The following is a 20,488-nucleotide window of genomic DNA, read 5'->3' as shown; positions in this document are numbered from 1 at the left end:
TCCTGTGAATGTTAAAGGGATAATAAGAAAATGTTATGAATAACTTTTTACCAATAATTTTGACAACTTAGATTAGTAGGATCAATTCCTTGAAAGATAAAAATAATCAAAGCTCACCCAAGAGGTAGACCACTTGAACAGTCTCATATCTAGAAAAGTAACTGAATTTGTAATTTGACCTTCTCACAGAGAAAATGTCAAACCTAGACTGTTTCATTGATGAACCCTACCAAACACTTAAGAAAGAAATAATACTGATTCTATTCAAGTACTTCCATTTTTAAGAGGTCAGCATTGTTTTAATTTTAATACCAAAAGAAAAAAATTCAAAGAAAGGAAAGCAACAGAACTAATATCCCTTTTAAATAAAGGTCCAACAATAATAAAATTTTAATAAGATTTTAGCAAATTAAACCCAGCTATATATACAATGTGTAATATATCATGACCATGTGGATATCATTCCAAGAATGCAAGGTTAGTTTAACTTTGAAAATCAATTAATGTAACCCACAATATTAGCAAAAGTAAAAACAAAATGAAAAAACTAACATATGATGATCTCAATAGATGTCAGGAAAAGATCTGACATAATCCAGCATCTAAGAATGATAACTCACAGTCAACTAGAAATAGAAAGGAATTTCCTAAGCCTGATAAAGGGCATGTACAAAAAACTCTACAGCTAAAATCATGCTTAAAATCATGCAGAAAGGCAAGAAAAGAAATAAAGGGCATATAGATTGGAAAGAAAGCAGTAAAATTACAATAGACAGTAGAAAGAAATAAAATTTGCATTAGGAAAGAAGTAGTGAAACATGCTATGTAAAAAGTCCTAAAAAATGTAAAAGGATAGCTAGTAATATAAGTGATTTTTACCAGGTTATAGAATACAAAGCTAATATACAAAATCAATTGTAATTCTAAACACTATTTTTTTTTTTTTTTTGAGACAAAATCTTGCACTTTCACCCAGGCTGGAGTGCAGTGGCACAATCTCAGCTCACTGCAAGCTCTGCCTCCTGGGTTGACGCTGTTCTCCTGCCTCAGCCTCCCCAGTAGCTGGGACTACAGGCATCCGCCACCACGCCTAATTTTTCGTATTTTTAGTGGAAATGGGGTTTCACCATGTTAACCAGGATGGTCTCGATCTCTTGACCTCGTGATCTGCCCACCTTGGCCTCCAGAAATGCTGGGATTACAGGCGTGAGCCACTGTGCCCGGCCAATTCTAAACACTATTAAGGAACATTTGGAAATTAAACTTAAAAAATCCAACAGCATTTATAATAGCACTAACAGATGAAAGACTTACAGATTAATTTAACAAAATATGTGCAATATTTGTACAATGAAAACTGTAAAACATTGCAGCAAGAAATTTAAAAAGATGTAAAATGGAGAGGTATACCATGCTTATGCATTAGAACATTTAATATTGTACAGATGCCAATTCTTTCCAAATTGCTCTATAGATTCAATGCATTCCCAATCAAACTCTCAGCAGTCTTTTTGTAGAAATACACAAGCTCTTTCTAAAATTTATAAAGCAATGCAAGTGGCTTGTACCAGACAAAACATTTTGTAAAGAAAGATCAAAGTTGGACACCTTACACTAAGTGATTTTAAGACTTACTACAAAGCTACAATAAGACAGTATGATATTTATATAAGAATAGGCATTTAAATCAATGGATCATAGCAGAGTCCACAAATACACTCACTAATGTTATGGTCAACCGGTTTTCAGTAAAAGTACCAAAAGGAATTCAGTAGTGAAATAATCATGTAGGACAATTGGACATTCATAAGGAAAGAAAAGAAACTTGGCCCTTACCTTACGTCACCCATAAAAAATAACTCAGAATGGATCATAAACCTTAATGTAAGAGCTAAAATTATAAAACTTCTCAAAGAAAACATAGGAAAAATATTTGTGACTTCACATTGGGTAAAGATTTCTTAGGACACAAAAAGCACAAACTATAAAGGAAAAAAAAGTAAATTTGATTCCATTAAAATAAAAATACTGCTCTTTAAAACAGTGATCCCCAACCTTTTTGTCACCAGGAACCAGTTTCGTGGAAGACAAACAGACTGGGAGTTGAGGGGATGGTGGAGATGGTTTTGGGATGATTCAAGTGCAGTACATTTATTGTGCACTTCATTTCTATTATTATGTTGTAATATATAATGAAATAATTATACAACTCACCATAATGTAGAATCAGTGGGAGCCCCGAGTTTGTTTCCCTGAAACTAGATGGTCCCATCTGGGGACAATGGGACACAGTAACACATCATCAGGCATTAGATTCTCATAAGGAGCATGCAACCTAGATCCCTCGCATGCACAGTTCACCATAGGGTTTGTGCTCCTGTGAGAATCTAACGCCAACACTGATCTGACAGGAGGTGGAGCTCAGGCGGTAATGTGGTAACACAAGTGATGGGGAGCGGGTATAAACACAGACGAAGCTTCCCTTGTCTGCCTGCTGCTCACCTCCTGCTGTGTGGCCTGGTTCCTGATAGGAGCATGGCCTTGGGGATTGCGGACCCATGCTTTAAAAGACACTGTCCTGCAAATGAAAAGGCAAGACACAGACTTGGAAAACATGTTTGTTAAACACAGATCTGTTAAATGCCTTGTATCCAGATAATATAGAGAGAACACTTACAATTCAGTAATAAGAAGACAAACACTCCAAATTTTTTAAGAATGGGCAAAATATTTGCAAAAAAAAACAGGACATGAAAAGATGCTCAATATCATTAGTCATTAGGGAAATGCAAATTAAAACAACAGTGAAATACCATTTCACACTCATCAGAATGGCTAAAGTTTAAAAGCCTGCCAAGTATTGGTGAGGGTGTGGATTAACTGGAACTCACATACATTACTGGTCAGAATGCAAAATGCAGTAGCCACTTTGGAAGACAGTTTGGTACTTTTGTGTAAAGTTAAACATACACTTACCATGTGACCCACAATTACCCTTAGGTATTTATTCAAGAGAAACAAAAATGTATGTTCGCACAAAGACTTGTATTCATATGTTCACAGCAGCATTATTTATGACAGCCAAACACCAATCCAAAGTCCATCAACTGATTTTATGGACGAAGAAATGATCATAGATGCATGCAATGAAATACTACTCAACAACAAAAAAGGAACAAACTACTGATACTGGCAACCACATCGATGAATCTCAAAAGCATTCTTTTAAGTAAAAACCACAAAAGACTATGTACTATATGATTCTACTTCCATGAAATTCTAGAAAAGGCAAAACTGTGGTGACTGAAAGTAGATCAGTGGTTACCAGGGGCTGGAGTAGGGAAGTGGATTGACTATAAAAACGTACAAGGGAATTATCTGGGTTATTGAAATAATCTATTTTATGATTGTGGTGGTAATTAACTGTGTACTTTTGTTACTATATCTAAGTTATACCTCATTCATGGATAAAAACTAGTTTAAATAGTCTAGGGTACAGCATGGGCATGGGTGTTTAAGTGCTCCTCTCCCACGTGATTCTAATGTGCAGTAGTGGTAGGCAGAACCCCGGTAGTCCCTGACTCTGGTTTTTCTTGCTCTTGTGTAATCCCCTCTTTGAATGTGGGCTGGACCTAGTGACTTGCTTCTGACAAACAGAAATCAGCATCAGTGATGGGATACCACTTCTGTAATTACATTTCTAAAGACTGCAGCGGTCATGTGACTGGTACTGTTGTGTCCTGCTGACACTGTTTCCTGCCCTGTTGCTTCTGGCCCTTGAAGCTGGCCCCCATGATGTAAGGTACTCTATGGAGAGGCCATACGGTAAGGAACTAAGTGGGGCTCTCCAGCCAAAACATCAGTAGGAACTGAGACCTCAGACCAACAACCCATGAGAAACTAAATTCTGCCAACAATCATGTGAGTGAACTGGGAAGTGGAGAGTCTTCAGTGATTGTAGCCTTGGGAGAGACCCACAGCTAGTGGATCCACAATCTAAGCTGTGCTTAGATTCTTGACCCACAAAACCTGTGAGGTAACAAAGGGTGATTGAAGCCACCGAGTTGTGGGGAAATTTGCTATTCAGCAATAACTGACGCAGCAGCCAAGGCTGATAATTGCTGATCTAAGTGTGATTTGTGAGGACAGAACTTCATCCTCTTCTATCATAACTAGCAGAACCATTTTTTAAAAATGATAACTGCTGTCCAGAGATTTGAGAATCTGCTGGAAGAAAGGAGACTGGAGGGCCTCAGGCTTCAGTAACTAAGTGGGTAGGTGAGGATTAGAATGAAGGACACTGCCGTTGTTATCTACAGCTTGATTCTTCCCTAGGGGTAGCCTAAAGCCTAGGTTTCTCACAGTTAAAAAGATAATTATTATTTTCATCACATATCCGTGAGAGCTGTCTTAAATTTCATTTATGTAAAACTCACCTTAAAATAAAGTGTACCCCAAATGAAAATGAACCAAGCAGAGCTGCATTCATTAATTGGACCCAATGTCAGTTTTACTTAACTCTGAACTGAATCAATTTGTATAAAACTAGTAGCCTCTTTGAATTCATTGATATTTTTAAAAGTAACTATTAAAAACAAAACCCTGCAACATCACCATGTTCCTCAAACCTGAGGAGATGCAGATGCAGTGTTTTGCCAAATCATGGGTGGGAGGTTTAGCAGAACAAGGCTGGGGCATCCAGGAATTCCAGAGGCTCCTTGAAGAGCCTGGAGTAGCAGCCCTCACATCAGGACCCATGTGATGAGGGCACATCAGTTAGGAGCAAGGGATTCCCAATTTGCATCTGAGATTTCAAGGAAGGGCCTGGGAGAAATAGAGCCTAGAGAACAGTTATGAACAAATTAAGGGTTGAAATTAGGATCTATGAGGGAAATTTAAAAAGGGGTTGGAGGTAATTTTGCATGAAAAAGATAAAGAGTGACTGTCTTCAAATAAATTAAGAATAATTACTGATAGATAATTAACACTATTGCTTATTACTGATACACAAGATAGAAATGAGGAGAAAGCAGTTTAAATTGCCATAGTGAAGTTTTGTCGCACTGAAAGTAGAATTTATTGACCAGAAGAGTGATTAAATACAGATAAAAATCCAGGTTCTTAAAACATTTCAAGTGACACTGTATCTTCCTGACAGCAAAACATCTGGTGATAGTGAACATTTCATCCAGCTGACTGTCCTGTGGATAAAACATCTGTATTATAACTGGATTTGTTAATGGATTAACTGAACTAAGTAAATGTTTCATGGCTTTTGGGAAATTTTATCCAAATGATGAAAAGAAAATGAGTTGTTTTCTGTTTTACATTGTTTTGCAGTAATTTATGATATATCATTGGAATAACACTCTCCATCTGACAGTGGACTCTTATGCGCTCACGTGGTAGATAGAGCTCCACCTAATTAGTCAAGTCTTTACAGTGGGATTTACTTAAATGATTCAATGTCTTGACAGTGACAATGTCTTGACAGAAAGCAGTGAATCACTGCTTTCTACCACCTACAAACCAAGTTGCCCAAGAGCTTACAGAAACCCTAAATGAGCTGATTTTTTTTTTTTAGAGCTGAGAATGAAGGTATTAAGAATTCTCATATTTCAAACTTGTTGTCTTCTTGGATTAAGGCAAGGAAGATCTTTACTGAGGAATATTTTAGGGCATATGAAAGCTAAGAGGAAGTTGGAGGGCTATCATACATCCAATCCAAATATGCTTCTTTTTTTTCCCCTCCCAGAAAGCTAGCCACCAAATAATTAAGGCAATGGTTTTCCAAGTGTTTTTCTCAGATGAGTACCACCTGATACCACCTGGTACTCATCTGAGTACCAAACCCAATCTGGTTTGGCATCTGTTTGCTTGTGTAACTGGTGATCCCGGATGGGTCTGTATCTCCAAGGACTGAGATGCACAGGAGTTTCAGGCTTTCAAGATGAAGGAACGGGACATGGAAGGTAGGAGTATGGCAAGATGTTTAGATATTAAGTGTTATGGTGTGGATTCAGTATCTACTGGTTGAAAAAATAGAAGTTTTACACATGGTAGAGCCCACAAGTATTTGTTGATTACTTGATTCAGCCTAGTCTTTTGGCTTGATGAACTGCTTTTGAGCTTCAAAAGACTGGGGTGAGCCAGAAGCTCAAAGGTTTATTTCTTCATTAAGGCAAAGCAAAATGAAATGAAACAAAGAAACGTAAAACCTGTAATGAGACTTGGAACATAGACAGCTGCTTCAGGGCCTAGGAAGTGAAATGGAGCTCAGCCTTGGGCTGAGGGTGTTCTTGAAGTCTGGGCCATCTGAGGGCTTGGGGAGACTCCCAGAACAAGGAGGCTATGTCCAGTTAGAGAGTGTTCTATTACAAAGCAGTAGTAGCAGAAATAATGTAAGAATACCAGAGAGACAAGAAGAGATGCTGAACTACTGCAGCGCTGTGATTTCAATATTAATGTGACCTTGTCTCTATCCACAGACATCTGGGACACTAAGAGCAGTAGATAGAGAACATTGAAGCTGACAGGCTTCACGTCCATCTTGAACAGTGGTCAACATGTGTTTGGTATTTGTATAGTGTGAATCATCAATTCATTCCAGACATATTTACTGAGTGACTACTATGTGTCAGGAATTATGCTGGACGCTGATAAGTCATTGGAATCAGATAGACTGGGTCAGGCTCTCTAAAGCCTCTCTATCCAACACAGTAGCCACTAGCCACACGTGGCTATTTAATTCAGTTCCTTAGTCACACTTGTCCCCTTTCAAGTGCTCAATAGCCACATGTGGCTAGTGACCACTGGTTGGGACACCACAGATACAAGGAGAGTAGAATACAAGGTCCTACCCAAGTCGTAGTGCTGGACTTTTTCTTCCTGTTTCCATCTCCCCCAGGGCATCAAAGACTTCATTGTCTTTGAGGGTTGTTGGTGCTGTCATGAGTGTCTTGGACCATAGTACTAGCAGTAGGTGTCTTTGTGGATCATTTTGAATAGGTGTCAGTACAATCTTGAGACAGACAGAGGTCTCCTTGGCTGAGTGCGCCATGAGTAATATGCAGGCCTCTAGAAAGCCACATCCTCTTTCCCGTTCCATTTTTATGGTACAAACTCTGGGTATGGTGTAAACCCTCATACTTTCCCCATTAATTCTTAAAAATCAATCCGTATAAACAGATTAAACAATTAATCTGTTTTTAACAATTAATTGTTAGATTAAACAATCTGTTTAATCTAAACAAATTTTTTAAAAGTGTAAAAAACAAAAACACACCAAGAGCATTGACAATCTCTTGCTTTTCTTTTGCTCTCATCTTTCTGCTTGAGGCAGTGTGGATGCCTCTGCCTGAGAGGAGGAAAGTCACTTACAAGGACAAGAAGAAAACAAAAGCACAAAGATTAATATTTCAAGATATTATCTTTCTACATCAAAATAGTTGAAAACATGGTTTTTGCCTCCAAGCTGCCTATATAACTGAGAAAACATGAAAAATAAGGACATTCATGAAAAGTTAATAACCATAAAGGATAAAGTAACAACATTAAACAGAAACAAAAGAGATGTTACCTGGCTCTATACATTAATAGCAGTGGGGTGGTAGAGACCCTAAGTGTGGTTTTTCAGGGAAACATGAGGATATCTGCAAGGAGAGGTGGGATTTCCGGTGGGGAAGCATGATAAGCAGAAGTGTGGACATGGAGGGTAAGACTTGTTTGAGGTACAAAGAGCTTGACTGTCATGCAGGGTGAGAGGAACTAAAGCTGAAAAAGTAGGCTGAGGAAATATCATGGAAGACGGTGGATGTCAAGGTGAAGAGTTTGTTCCTTATCCTGTAGAGGGATGGGGGCGGAGGTGTCATTGAACAATTGAATAGGGAAGTGACATAGCTAAAGCTGTTTCATGACATTGACTCTAGCATTGAACCCTAGCAGCAATGTTTGGCTATTCAGATGTCCTGATGCCAAGGCAGGCTGGAGAGAGGAGAGTGGTTAGGAGGTGATTGCAGGGAGGAGGCATGAAGTGACACTGGCTGGGAATAGGTTTGATGGTGTGACAATGACAGGGGAGCAATGAGTGTGCATAGCATATTGAAGGAAAAATCAACAGGACTTTGATTCTTTGGAGCTGAGGGAGAGAGAGAAGTCAAATACACTATTAACTTGGGCAAATTACTCAGCATCTATAAAATAGTGATAATAGCTGTGTTTTACAGGTTTGCTATGTGATTTAATGAAAAGACCTTCATAAAACACAAGAAGTCTCTGGCATACAAATGTAATTTAAGTCTTTGTTTGGAACTCAGATGGCCTAGAACTGCCCTCCTCATTCCATCAGTCAGGATCCCAGGAAAGCAGATTCAGCTGGAAGGGCAAGACAAATGCCCCTTCCTTCTTTATGGGCCAGGAGATGTTGCACTTGCAGGACAGATCCACAATTCTGATCACTTCTTGCTCACGCAGGACTGATACCCTCTTAGTAGCAACCTCAGTGACGGTCTCAGGCCGGAACCCACTGGAGTATAATAAAACTTGCTGGAACATACTGGGACTCTGCTGTATTTCCAAGCACATCTGAGGTTGCAGGTCTCTTTTTTAAAGACTTCTGAGGCCTGTCTCATAACAAATAAAGGACCATAGCACAAAATCCTGACATGCTTGTCCCTGTTATTTCCCCAAACATCTAGAAGCATTCTATAGACCACCTCAACACCTGTTTTCCCTCTGTTTCTAATGATTCCTAATAAAATAGTGCTTACATTTTCATATACTGCATAAAGCCTCAATTAACACCTAATATTGATGCATATGCCTTAGATTTAGAACAAAAAATAAGAAAATGGTGCTACTACAATGCTATCATTTTCTAAAAAGAAAACAAGAAAATATGAGTAAGAAATTATTTTCTTCTATCATTTTGAATACCATGTATGAGAAAGGGATGGTTAAATTAGTAGAAAGCAAAGGAGCCGACGAATAATTTTTTTTGTAAAATTTTTGTAAAAATTATGAAAGAAATCTTTCAAGCACTTCCAAGTGCTCTAGAAATTGAAGATCCTGAGCTTTTAATATAATACAGTTTTTTTTTTTTGTTTTTTGTTTTTTGAGACAGTCTTGTTCTGTCGCCCACACTGGAGTACAGTGGCACGATTTCAGCTCACTGCAACCTCCACTTCCTGGCCTCAAGCAATTCTCCTGCCTCAGCCTCCTGAGTATCTGGGATTACAGGTGAGCACCACTACACCCAGCTAATTTTTTGTATTTTTACTAGATATGGAGTTTCACCATGTTGGCTAGGCTGGTCTCGAACTCCTGACCTCAGGTGATCTGCCTGCCTTGGCCTCACAAAGTACTGAGATTACAGGTGTGAGCCACCACAATTGGCCTTTTACTGTAATACATTTAACTCAAATCTCTGCCCCTCCTTTTTCCTTGAAACAGGTGTATCTAAGCAGGCTATGAGGATATAGATATCTGTGTGTGTATACACACATATTCATACATATAAACACACACATATGAATATAGATACTTGTAAAAGGCAAACAGGATAGGAAAAAGAGGATAATATAGCAAAAGAAAATTTTTCCTGAGATGACTAGAAAATTAGGGGAAGAAGGGAAAGTTAAAAACAACATGTGTGTATAGAAGAGGTAATGAGTTAATCTGTGGATATCAAAAAACAAAAGACAACACAAAAAGAGGATAAAGACAATGAATCCACCACCAGGAGATGTTTCCAACCCAGCACAGCTTGTGATGCTCTAATAAATGAGACCCAAATGTTGGGGCAGTGTGGCTGTGCTGAGTCAAGAGGAAAAGCAGTGTCCCACTATTTATATGAATGTTGAAAGTCTAAGTTAGTAACTGGGAGAGTGTCTCTATTCTGGAATCTAAAGATGAATCAACAAATCATAAGTTGAATTATAAATAATGGGTGCCTTTCCATTCTTTTTCAAGGGACCTATTGTCTCTTACTGCTCTGGTTGGACAGAAAGTGCCACTGAGGTACCCACTAGAGCATCACTCCCAGACATATACGTACTTCCCTGGACCCATCAGAATATTCCTATCAGCTGTCCTCTAATTTCAGAACACAGTTCTAAGCGATGGTTTGGTGAATATACTCCTGCAAATATGAATGGAAATAAAAATGAGTGAATGTGCAGTAGCATGGTCCCTCCATAGACCATGCCAAGGGGCGTGGCCATACAATCTAAAAATCTGGGGATATTTTGCCCCTTTTCAATTTAATTCTCAGAGAATCAAACTGCCAACAGCTCCTGGACTGGGTAATTATCTCTGTTATCCCAGGACTGAGGGGCTCCTGGACGTGGAACTTTCAGTATTAAAACTTGGAGAATCCTGGGCAAATTCAGACAATTGGTCACCCTAATATTCTTCCTACCTAGGTCAGATCCTGACTTGAGTGAAGAATGTCAGGAAAGGATACCAATCTACCATCTACACCCTGCTGGATCTTTAGCAAGAAGTAGTAGAGCTCTATATACATACACACTGTCAAGTGTTTACTTTTACCCATTGTCTTACCTCCACCCCCAGACATTTCTGTAGTAACATCAAAGGCAGGTTCAGTTAATAACATTAGCCCAGTTAAACAGGCCAGTCAGAAATCATACATAGAAGTCTACAAAAGCATCTCATACATTTTATAATGTAGAATCTGCAGGTCCTACAAGTTACAAGTCTCTATGATTAGTAATAGCACTAATAGATAGGTTTATAAAGTACAAGGCTGGCCATAGGCAAAATTATAATGTACTTTTTTTTAGGTGTCCCAAGCCCATCATTTTCTTCTCTCAAGCAGAACTGGAGTGCTTCCTATACTTTCTTCCTTATAGTAAAACCTGTTCCCAGGGAAAAAAACTAATACCAACAATTTACTCAACAGTGTGAATGAAGTGGTATCTTCCCCAGGCTAATTTAAATTGTTAAGTCTTATCTTTAATTATACTGTAAAATATTCACTGAGATACTCTAACTGGGAATACAGTACATGAAAGCCACACACAGCCTGCCTCCAACTAACTTACAAAATTTGGCCTCCACTAATTGCAGGCATCAGCTGGTGAGTATGAAAGGAACGTTTGCGATAGGGATGGCTTTCCTAACTACCCCTGAAATAGGAGCTCTTAGGCTGACACTGACAGAGGTTGTTACATGAGTATGAGATAGTCATGAGCTCCCTGAAGGAATTAAAGTGGGTATTAAAGCTTAAAGTCTCAGGGTCTTGTTTTACTTACTCTCTATTATATTTGTTCTGAATTGAAAGATGATGTTAGGTGAAAAGGAGGAAGGGGATTCGAGAAGCCATCTCATAGAAATCTGGACCAGGAATAAAACTAAAATGGAGGAAATTTAAAACAGAGTAATATAAAATTATGATTTTGGGCCAAGGAGTCATTTAACTTCAAAGGAACATATTAAAATCCCCCAAAGGAAAAAATTTTATGTAAAATGATAGAACAACCTCAATTCCCTGTCTGAGACAGGGAATGGTTGGATAAATATGATACATCTTACTATGGAATTTAATGCAGCTATTTTAATATATAATTACAGGGCCAGATGCAATGGCTCACATCTGTAATCTCAGTGCTTTGGGAGGCCAAGGCAGGAGGATTGCCTGAGGCCAGGAGTTTGAGACCAGCTTGAGCAACATAGTGAAACCCTGTCTCCTCAAAACATCAAAAAATTAGCTGGGCATGGTAGCATGCACCTATAGTCCTAGCTACTCAGGAGGCTAAGGTGGGAGGATTGCCTGAACCCAGAGTTCAAGGCTGCAATGAGCTATGGGCATGCCACTGCACTCCAGCCTGGGTAGATATAATTATAAAAAATAGTGTAGTAGTTTGGGAAAATGTTAATATATTACACTTTAAAGTGAGGATATGAAATGTTATCTAGGTTATGATGAAAATTATATAAAATTTATATAAGCATATGTGTGAGAACATGGACAACTGAAAATTGCTGATGTCATGTTCGTAAGATTCTGGGTCACTTATTCCCTTGTTATCTATCATTTTGGAATACTGTTTTGTACAACAAACATTATAATAGATCAATTGAATAGATAAGAATGGGGGAAACAAATGCTTATTTACAAAGAACCTGGGGATTTGATTGACTATCAGCTTGTCATTAGCCAAATGACAGTCTTATGTGACTACTTTGAATGAAACTGATGCAATCAGAATTCATCAATCGACATATAATCCAGATCCAAAAAAACCAAATATTTCACATATTGTGCATGAATATAATCACATCTTGAACATTCTGTTTATCTCTGGGTGACCCAGTTTGGGAGGGACATTGATAAATCAGAGAACAATAAGAGAAGGGCAACTAGGAGATTTAGAAAGACCTGAAAACAATAGTAAATAACAAATGGTTGAAGAAAGTTTGGAATTTTAACTTAGAGACGAAAAGAGTCAGAGTGGATACATCTGTAAAATTGTTATATGAAAATTGTATTAAGTTTTTATAAATTTAGAGCGCAGAATTAGAATCAAAATATAGAAACTTTAGGAAATTAGTTTTTTGGCTAAAAATAAGGAGAAACTTTCTAGTGAGAACTGGCCAACAATGCAATGATTCAAAAGGCAGAGAAATTCTCATTGTGGAAAATGTTTGAGCAAAGACAAGCAAAGAATACTGACATTGTTGGAAGATTGTTCTGGATAATGCCTAAAGACTGATTGAATCCTGAGATCATATGTTTCAATCAAATTTGGGAATGGCAGAAATTCCAACTGGTTTCTACAATTCTTCAAGCTTAAGCATGAGACAGGTCAGGTTTTCCTTTACACAGCCTCATTCAATTTAGACACATAAAATGTAATTAGACTAAAGCCAGATGAGAAGAAATAGATTTTGTCAGTCCCCATTGGATTGTGTGGGTGTGTCCTCTGAGTTTATCTTAAAATATCATTGCTCAACGTCTATTTTACTACTCTCAACCTAGTTACTTTTGGCCATACTGTAATTACATTCTTGACCTTCAGTCTAATCACTAAGGAAGGAATTAAAAGAAATAACTCTAATGAAGCATTATCTATGGACCAGGCATCATATTAAGTATTATTGTATATATAATTTTATTTAATCCTATAACCCTATGAGGGAAGAGTTATTAATCCCATCTTATAACTAAGAAAACAAACGTTTGCTTATAATTAAACAAACATACCCAAGGTCCTATAGCAAGTGTGACAGCTGGGCTTTAAACCCTGAGTCTGGTGTATGCTGAAGCTCTGCTTGACCATGCCACTGCTCCAACTTTCTCCAAACCAAATCATTTTTAGACTACAATTCACTCGGAAGCAAGACCGTGCCAGTGTATTGATTAGTTTTGTTTTGGGAAACTGAGCTCATTCCCACAAGAGGACCTAAGGCTGATTGTTCTTTGAATGAGAATGTTCAAGCCAGTAACTTGCTTCTGGGATCACTGGCTTCACAGCTGTGGTATAAAGAATAATGGGCTGGGCGCAGTGGTTCATGCCTGTAATCCCAGCACCTTGGGAGGCCAAGGTGGGTGGATCACTTGAGGTCAGGAGTTGGAGACCAGCTTGGCCAACATGGTGAAACCCCATTTCTACTAAAAATACAAAAATTAGCTGGGCATGGTGGCAGGTGCCTATAATCATATCTACTCATGAGGCTGAGGTAGTAGAATCCCTTGAACTCAGGAGGCAGAAGTTGCAGTGAGCCGAGATCGTGCCACTGCATTCCAGCCTGGGTGACAGAGTGAGACTCTGTCTCAAAAAAAAACAAAACCAAAAAAACCAAACCCAAGAATAATGGCTCCTAAAAATGTCCACATGGCATGGCAAAAGGGATTTTTCCTGTGTAATTCAGGTAAGGAATTGAGATGAAATTTCCTGGATTATCTGGGTGGCCCCAATGTAATCACAGTGGTCTCTATAAGGAGGAGGCAGGAGGGTCAGAGTCAGAAGAGATGTGACGATGGAAGCAGAGGCCAGAGAGAGAAGAGGTTTGAAGATGCTGCCTCACTGACTTTTAACATGAATGAAGGGACTATGAGCCAGGAATGCTGATGGCCACCAGAAGCTGAAAAAGGTAAGTGATTTGGTTCAGATGTTGTCACCACCCAAATCTCTCACTGAATTGTAATCACCAGCATTGGAGGTGGGGACTGGAGGAGTTGATTGGATCATGGCGGGTGGATCCTTCATGTATGATTTAGCACCATCCCCTTAGTGCTGTTCTCGGGATAGTGAGTTCTCAGGAGATCTTGTTGTTTAAAAGTCTGTAGCACCTCCCCCATCTTCTTTTCCTCCACTCTGGCCATGTGAAGTGCTGGCCCCACCTTCACCTTCTGTCATGACTGTAAGTTTCCTGAGGTGCCCCCAGAAACTTAGCAGATGCCAGCATCATGATTTCTCTACAGCCTGCAGGATCATGAGCCAATTAAACCTCATTTCTTTATAAATTGCCCAGTCTCAGCTATTTCTTTATAGCAATGTGAGAATAGATTAATATAGCAAGGAAACAGAGTCTCCAGAAAGAGCTCAGCCCTGCTGATATCTTGACTTCTAGGACTTCTTTCAGAAATAAAATCATCAATTTGTATTGTTTTAAGCCATCAAGTTTATGGTAATTGGTTAGAGCAGCAATAGGGGACTGATACAATAGCCTTAAATATTCTCTTCATTTGAATAAAGAAATTACCTGTTGAAGAACATCTTGAGAACTGTGCTAGGGAAGGGCTCAGGAACTTCTTTCAGCCATGCCTGCCCAGGAGAGAACTAAGCAATGATTGCGAGTGTCATTGGCAGGCCTAGGATCCGGGGAGGAGAGGAGAGGAGAAAAAAGAGGATGAGGGAGAGAGGGAGGGAGGAAGAAAGGCAAGAAGGGAGGCAGGAAGGGAGAAAGTAAGGATGGGAGGGAGAAAGGAAGGGCAGAAGGGAAATGAAATAAAGATAAAAGGATGGATAACAAGAGTATACGTGGAGGAGACAAAGAACATTTAGGTGACAGTGAGCAGTACCCGGCTGCTAACTGTTGTTCCAAATTTCAAGGTAGACACATTTCTAGGCAGTCTTATCCTGAAGGAACTGATAATGTCAAAGTCTATATTTCCATAATACAGTTACCCACAAAGAGTATTAATTTGATTCAAGTTGTAGGAAAGGAAGTTTTAATTTGTTTCTAAGCCACTTGGATTCACGGTGTTTTCTGATCACATGCACAGCCTAAGAGGAAAGGTGGTCAGAGAGCCATTCTAAGGACAAGGATTACCGTGAGCTCTCAATAGAGAATTCACCCTTAATTCAAGGCTTGTGCAGGTCACCTGCACAGCATTACCATCCTGCTCCTTGTCAGTAAGCAGCCCTCAAGCTGTCAGCCTGGTAGGAAGTGACAGATTCAACCCTGCTCAGCTTTTTGAGGAGAGGCTCAAAGCTGGGACCCTGAAGAGCACTCCTGCGTGGTGATTATTCGTGTACTCACAGGCTGTAGGCAATTGAAGTATCTGCTGGAACAGATTGATTTCTACTTAAGTGTTCTGTGAGATTAGGAACTTTTGTCTTCCTAGGAGGTTTGCTTCACTTACCTAAACCAAGGTATAACCTAGTTTGAGCTGATGCAACCAGAAGCTTATACAAAATGCTGCACTCAATTCTACATGATCAATGACTCTGTAAAACTAGCTAAGATACTTTTGGGATTAAGAGAAACCACAGAAGCTTTCTTAGGTGTGGGATACCAATAGATTTATTTTTAAATTAATACTTCCTAGAAAGTATTTTGTATACTGCATTGACTGGAAGTCAGCTCCGATGTTATGTCGCTGTGCAACGATGAGTAAATTCATCTCTCTGCACTCCAGTTTCTTCACCTCAAGTATCCTGCAGGTGCAGCCTGTGCTGAGGTTCTTTAAACCTGAGGAAATGCAAAGTGCTTGATTCTCTATTTGCATCTCAGTAGCACCTCCCTCTGACCCCTCTATTAGGTGGTATATTTTTCTGAATTGTTTGGGCTGACAGCTTTCTTCAATGCCAGGAAACGTGTCTCCTCTAAATACGAAATTCAACTGACTTTCCTCTGCCCTCCTTCATCTAGTCTCCATTAAAAATGGGCTCATCATCTCTGTAAACCCCAAAGCTGTCAATTGTGATCTTTTGCTTTGTTACTCTGTGAACAAAATTTAAAAAAATAAAGACATCAGAGCAGAGTAACTGGAAAACCACCTCCCAACAATCAGTTATAACAAAAATATACATCCTACATACTGCATTTACTGAACACCTCCTTTGAGCATTAGTTTTTTCCTTCAGTGAATATTTGTTGAAGACCTCCACGGTACCAGGCCCTATTCTAGGCTAGGCATTGGGGATTCAGCAATGAACCAAACAGAGAAAGCCCCTGCCTCAAGGAAGTTACATTTTAGTGGGGGAAGACACTCAATAAGCAATAAGTACAAATCAGAAAATAATGCTGGGTGAAGGAGAAGAGAAGGATGAGACACGTGGAGGTATGAGAAGGGGAAGGATTAGATAGGTGGAGATATGAGAAGGTGGAGGATGAGATAGGTGGAGGACAGGGTGTATGTTATGTTGTGCTGGGCGGGTGCTGTGAATAATGGCAGAAATCATAAAATACCATCCCTGTGTTAAACAATTTTATTTATTTATATTTTTTATTCTTCATTTTTTATTTTTTTGCAATTTGAATGAAGAGCCTGAAAATCACAAGTCAACACTAGGGGATCAAACAAAACAGTTTATATGTTTGAGCTCAATTCAAAAGGGATTTGAGAATACATTGGGAAGGTAAAGAAATTGTGAGAAAAGAGACTGATGAAGAGTGGAGCTTTTACCAGCAGGTCCCTTAAATCCACTGTATGGATCAGAGACGCAGTGTGCTGAAGTAAACAGCTACTTCCCTGAGGGGTTCCCCGGTGCAGGAACCCCAGCAATGGACTCAGGAGCTCCCATTCCCTTCTGAACTGGGGTCTAAACCTCTAAATAGAGTTCCTAAGAGAAAGCCTAATTTCTGCTTTCTCTTCCCTAACATGCCTGACCCCATCTCTCCCGGAGGACCATAGGGAGGATTGATGGGGTAATGTCTCCTAAGGGGCTACAGATTCTTTTCGTAAAATGCAAATTACAAGCAGGTGAAGTCACATAGTCTAGAATGGAAATTCTGGAGTTAAAATATTCTAAACATAACACCAAAGACATAATCTTTCCCTAATCAGACAGTTCAGAGTACATATGATATGGTGGATTTTCTTGTCTTTCCTTGCCATTTGTAACACTCTCATCTTTAGCCAGTGGTATGTGGGTTTTGGGATGTAATGCGGAAAAGTACAACTGACTTTCTCTGAGCCATAGAATAGTGTTCCAAAGTAAATCAGGATACACATATATCAGGCATGTTCGTTTCCTTGGCTCTGTGTTTGACCAGATGATGTCAATGCTTAGTTTGCCATAACTCTAGTTCCAGCTGGCAAGCCGTGCCTGTGCAAGTTAAAGGATTTTAGGAACAGAAAGAAGCAGAATGAACCAGAAGATGTGCTGGAGAGTGACATAGGAAATCTTCACTTTCAACTGTGACTCGACAAATCAGCTTTTTGTAAAATGTCAATTCATCAGCTAAGCAAAAGCTTCTTGTAGAGCTATGGGGCTTTACAAGCTTTAGTTGATGCTTCAAAATATATCCCAGATATAAAATTATCTGGCAATGCTGAAGAACAATCAAATTACATGCCCTAACTCTTTCTGAAGATGTTGCCTTATAAATCCGAGGTCTTACGAAATGTTGTTGAAAGTATCAGACTTAAGCGTGGAAAACTGAACCCCCCCAAAAAAGAGTGTGGGTATTTGTTCTGATAATAAATCTTTATTTTTAAAAATTTAGAGAAAGAAGCAAAATATAGAAAGGAAAATCAGTATCATCCATAATCCTAACATCCTGAGATAGCCATAGAAATAATTTGGTAAATAGTCTTCCATATTGTTGAAGGTACATATGATTACCATTTATTTTACTTTTTAGCAAACTTAAGATTATATTTTATACCTCTTGTAACTGCTGTTTTTGTATGATTTTGAATCTGAATATAAATTACATGTGACAAGACTGGTTCCTTGAAAAGGCATTTCAAAGTTCAACCTCCTAAAAATGTTTGCAAATATTAATTTAATAAACGCCTAGAAGAAGCAATGAAAGCCCTGAGTTGGCCACTGAACAGACATTAATTACACAGCTAGTGGTTATAATACAGGACTTTTTTGTGTAATACAGGAGTGTAACAATGATGACAACACATTGTTGGGATGAGGGATGTTAGTCAGTCTCTTTGCTCATTCCTGCGGTGGCTCACTGAGATTTTCCATAGCTTTTACTTCTTTTACGTACTTACTATACTTTCCAATTGGGCTTTATTAGGACTGAATCTACCCAAGGAAGACATGAGTCTCTGACTGCAGGTAATAATAACTCGTACATAGGCATTTATTTCTAAATAAAAGTCATTTTCAGATATTTCCTAACTTTCATTTCAACCTAATTTATTATCCCAACATGCTATGGAGCTTGTGAGGAGGCGAGATGGGTGAAAGCTATTTTTAGTCTTACTTTACAAGCTAGGAAAATATGGCCCCCCAAAATGCACAGAATTTGTCTAAAGCCATTAAATATAGGTTGAAGCAATTTCTTAGCAGGAGTTTCTTAATAGGAACTCAACTCCCCAGTTACTGCACTGATTCCTCCGTGCTCTTCGCTAACACTAAAGACTTACTAATTCTTTAATGAAAGTGTTCCTGTTCTAAACAATATATTTTCTCTATTTTCCCTCCCTGACTTTAATATGTATGAATACTTGAAATGATAAATTTGTTTTTAAGAGTTCATCAGCTCCTGCTGCAGACCCCTTGATGCAAGTGTAATGTTCCTTTACTGTTGGCCTACACATGCTTGGAGTGAGGAACATGGATGTAGGGGAATGAACTTTCTTTTTAAAGCCCTATTTTCTATTTTTCCATGTAACTCTGTATGTTTCTCCGTCACACCGTTCGAGGTGGTTATTATTTGATTCTTCTAAAATTGGACTCTTATCCCAACCAGAAACCATGGTGGGAAATTATAGTTCCCACCTGTGCTGTTCAGGGTCCACCCCATAGGAAGACTGTAGTAGTCTTCCTATTGAATACTGGTCAGAGTGGTGGACTGGCAGACTGGCTCTCTGCAGGGTCGGGGAGACAGCCCTAAATTGTAGCATTTGCCAATCTTCATAGTGTAAATACTGACCCCAAGACTGATTTCAAGCTATTAATATTAATAATATTAATTCAAGCTATTAATACCAATAGAATGTCACTAAACATGGAGTTGGGATGAGATGCATGCAGTTGGCTCAGGTGTGAGCCAGCATCAGTACTTCCTACACAGGAGCTCTTTAGAGTAACATGTTCATCTTTCTCCAGTCTGACTTTGGGGAGCAAGCTATACATTACAGTTCCCCAGATGCCCCTTCAGCAATCTTCTGCTAAATGTACATAAATCTAGCAATTGTCCTGGACCCTGGGTGAGATCTCAGATTCCCTAAGAACAACCCCTTCCATAAAGTGCGGTCCGAGAATCCATGGCATTAACCATACTTTAGAGCTTTTCAGAAATGTGGAAACTCAGGTCCTCCCAGATCTAATGAATCTAAATTTGCATTTTAACATTCCCAGTTGGAGAGACCTTGAAGTAGTAAATTTTGTTCAATTTCAAAGCTATGATGTGAATTAAGATCCAGAAACAGCACTGGATAGCCCTTCATTCCCCAAGGTAGATATTAAACAGATTCTAAAACTGACCAGAAATTGCAGATGAAAATGACTCTTCTGAATATAAACAAACTAATAAGAATGAGTGGATATTAGGCTCCCAAAATTGCTTAAAAAAAAAAAAGTATTTATGAGAAATAAGGAATCTTTTTCCTACCAAGAGCCACAGACTCAGAAAAATTATGTAATCATCAGAGAGCCATGTATTTTGTCTACCTGCTTTTAGATAATACACTGCATTTAAAATATTCTATTACTTTATTTTAATTAGAAAAGAGGAACGAAAATCTCTTTCCATGGTGTTATGTGTAAATTTAGTTTGTTACATCTGACTGATGCATAATAGTCCACTGAATACACTTAATATATTATATTGTTTCAGTCTTTTACTAAAGGACATATAGTGTTTCCTGTGTTTTGCTACCTCAAACAATGTTTCCATAGACATCTTCATACATTACCCCTCTTGGATCAGTGTGAGAATTATTCTGGTTATACATCCAGGAGTGGGGTAATAAGGAAACACTTAGTTTTACTGAATGCTTTCAGATGACTCTCCAGAATGGCTGTACCAATTTACATTCCCACTAGCAGTGTTTAGGAGGTTCCACTTGCCCACTTCCCTTTTTATTTTCTAACTTTTGAATTTTTGC

The sequence above is a fragment of the Macaca mulatta genome, chromosome 6 (genome assembly GCF_049350105.2).
Source record: "Macaca mulatta isolate MMU2019108-1 chromosome 6, T2T-MMU8v2.0, whole genome shotgun sequence".
Taxonomy (NCBI): domain Eukaryota; kingdom Metazoa; phylum Chordata; class Mammalia; order Primates; family Cercopithecidae; genus Macaca; species Macaca mulatta.
The sequence above is the reverse complement of the archived record's forward strand: the minus strand, read 5'-3'. Positions refer to the sequence as shown.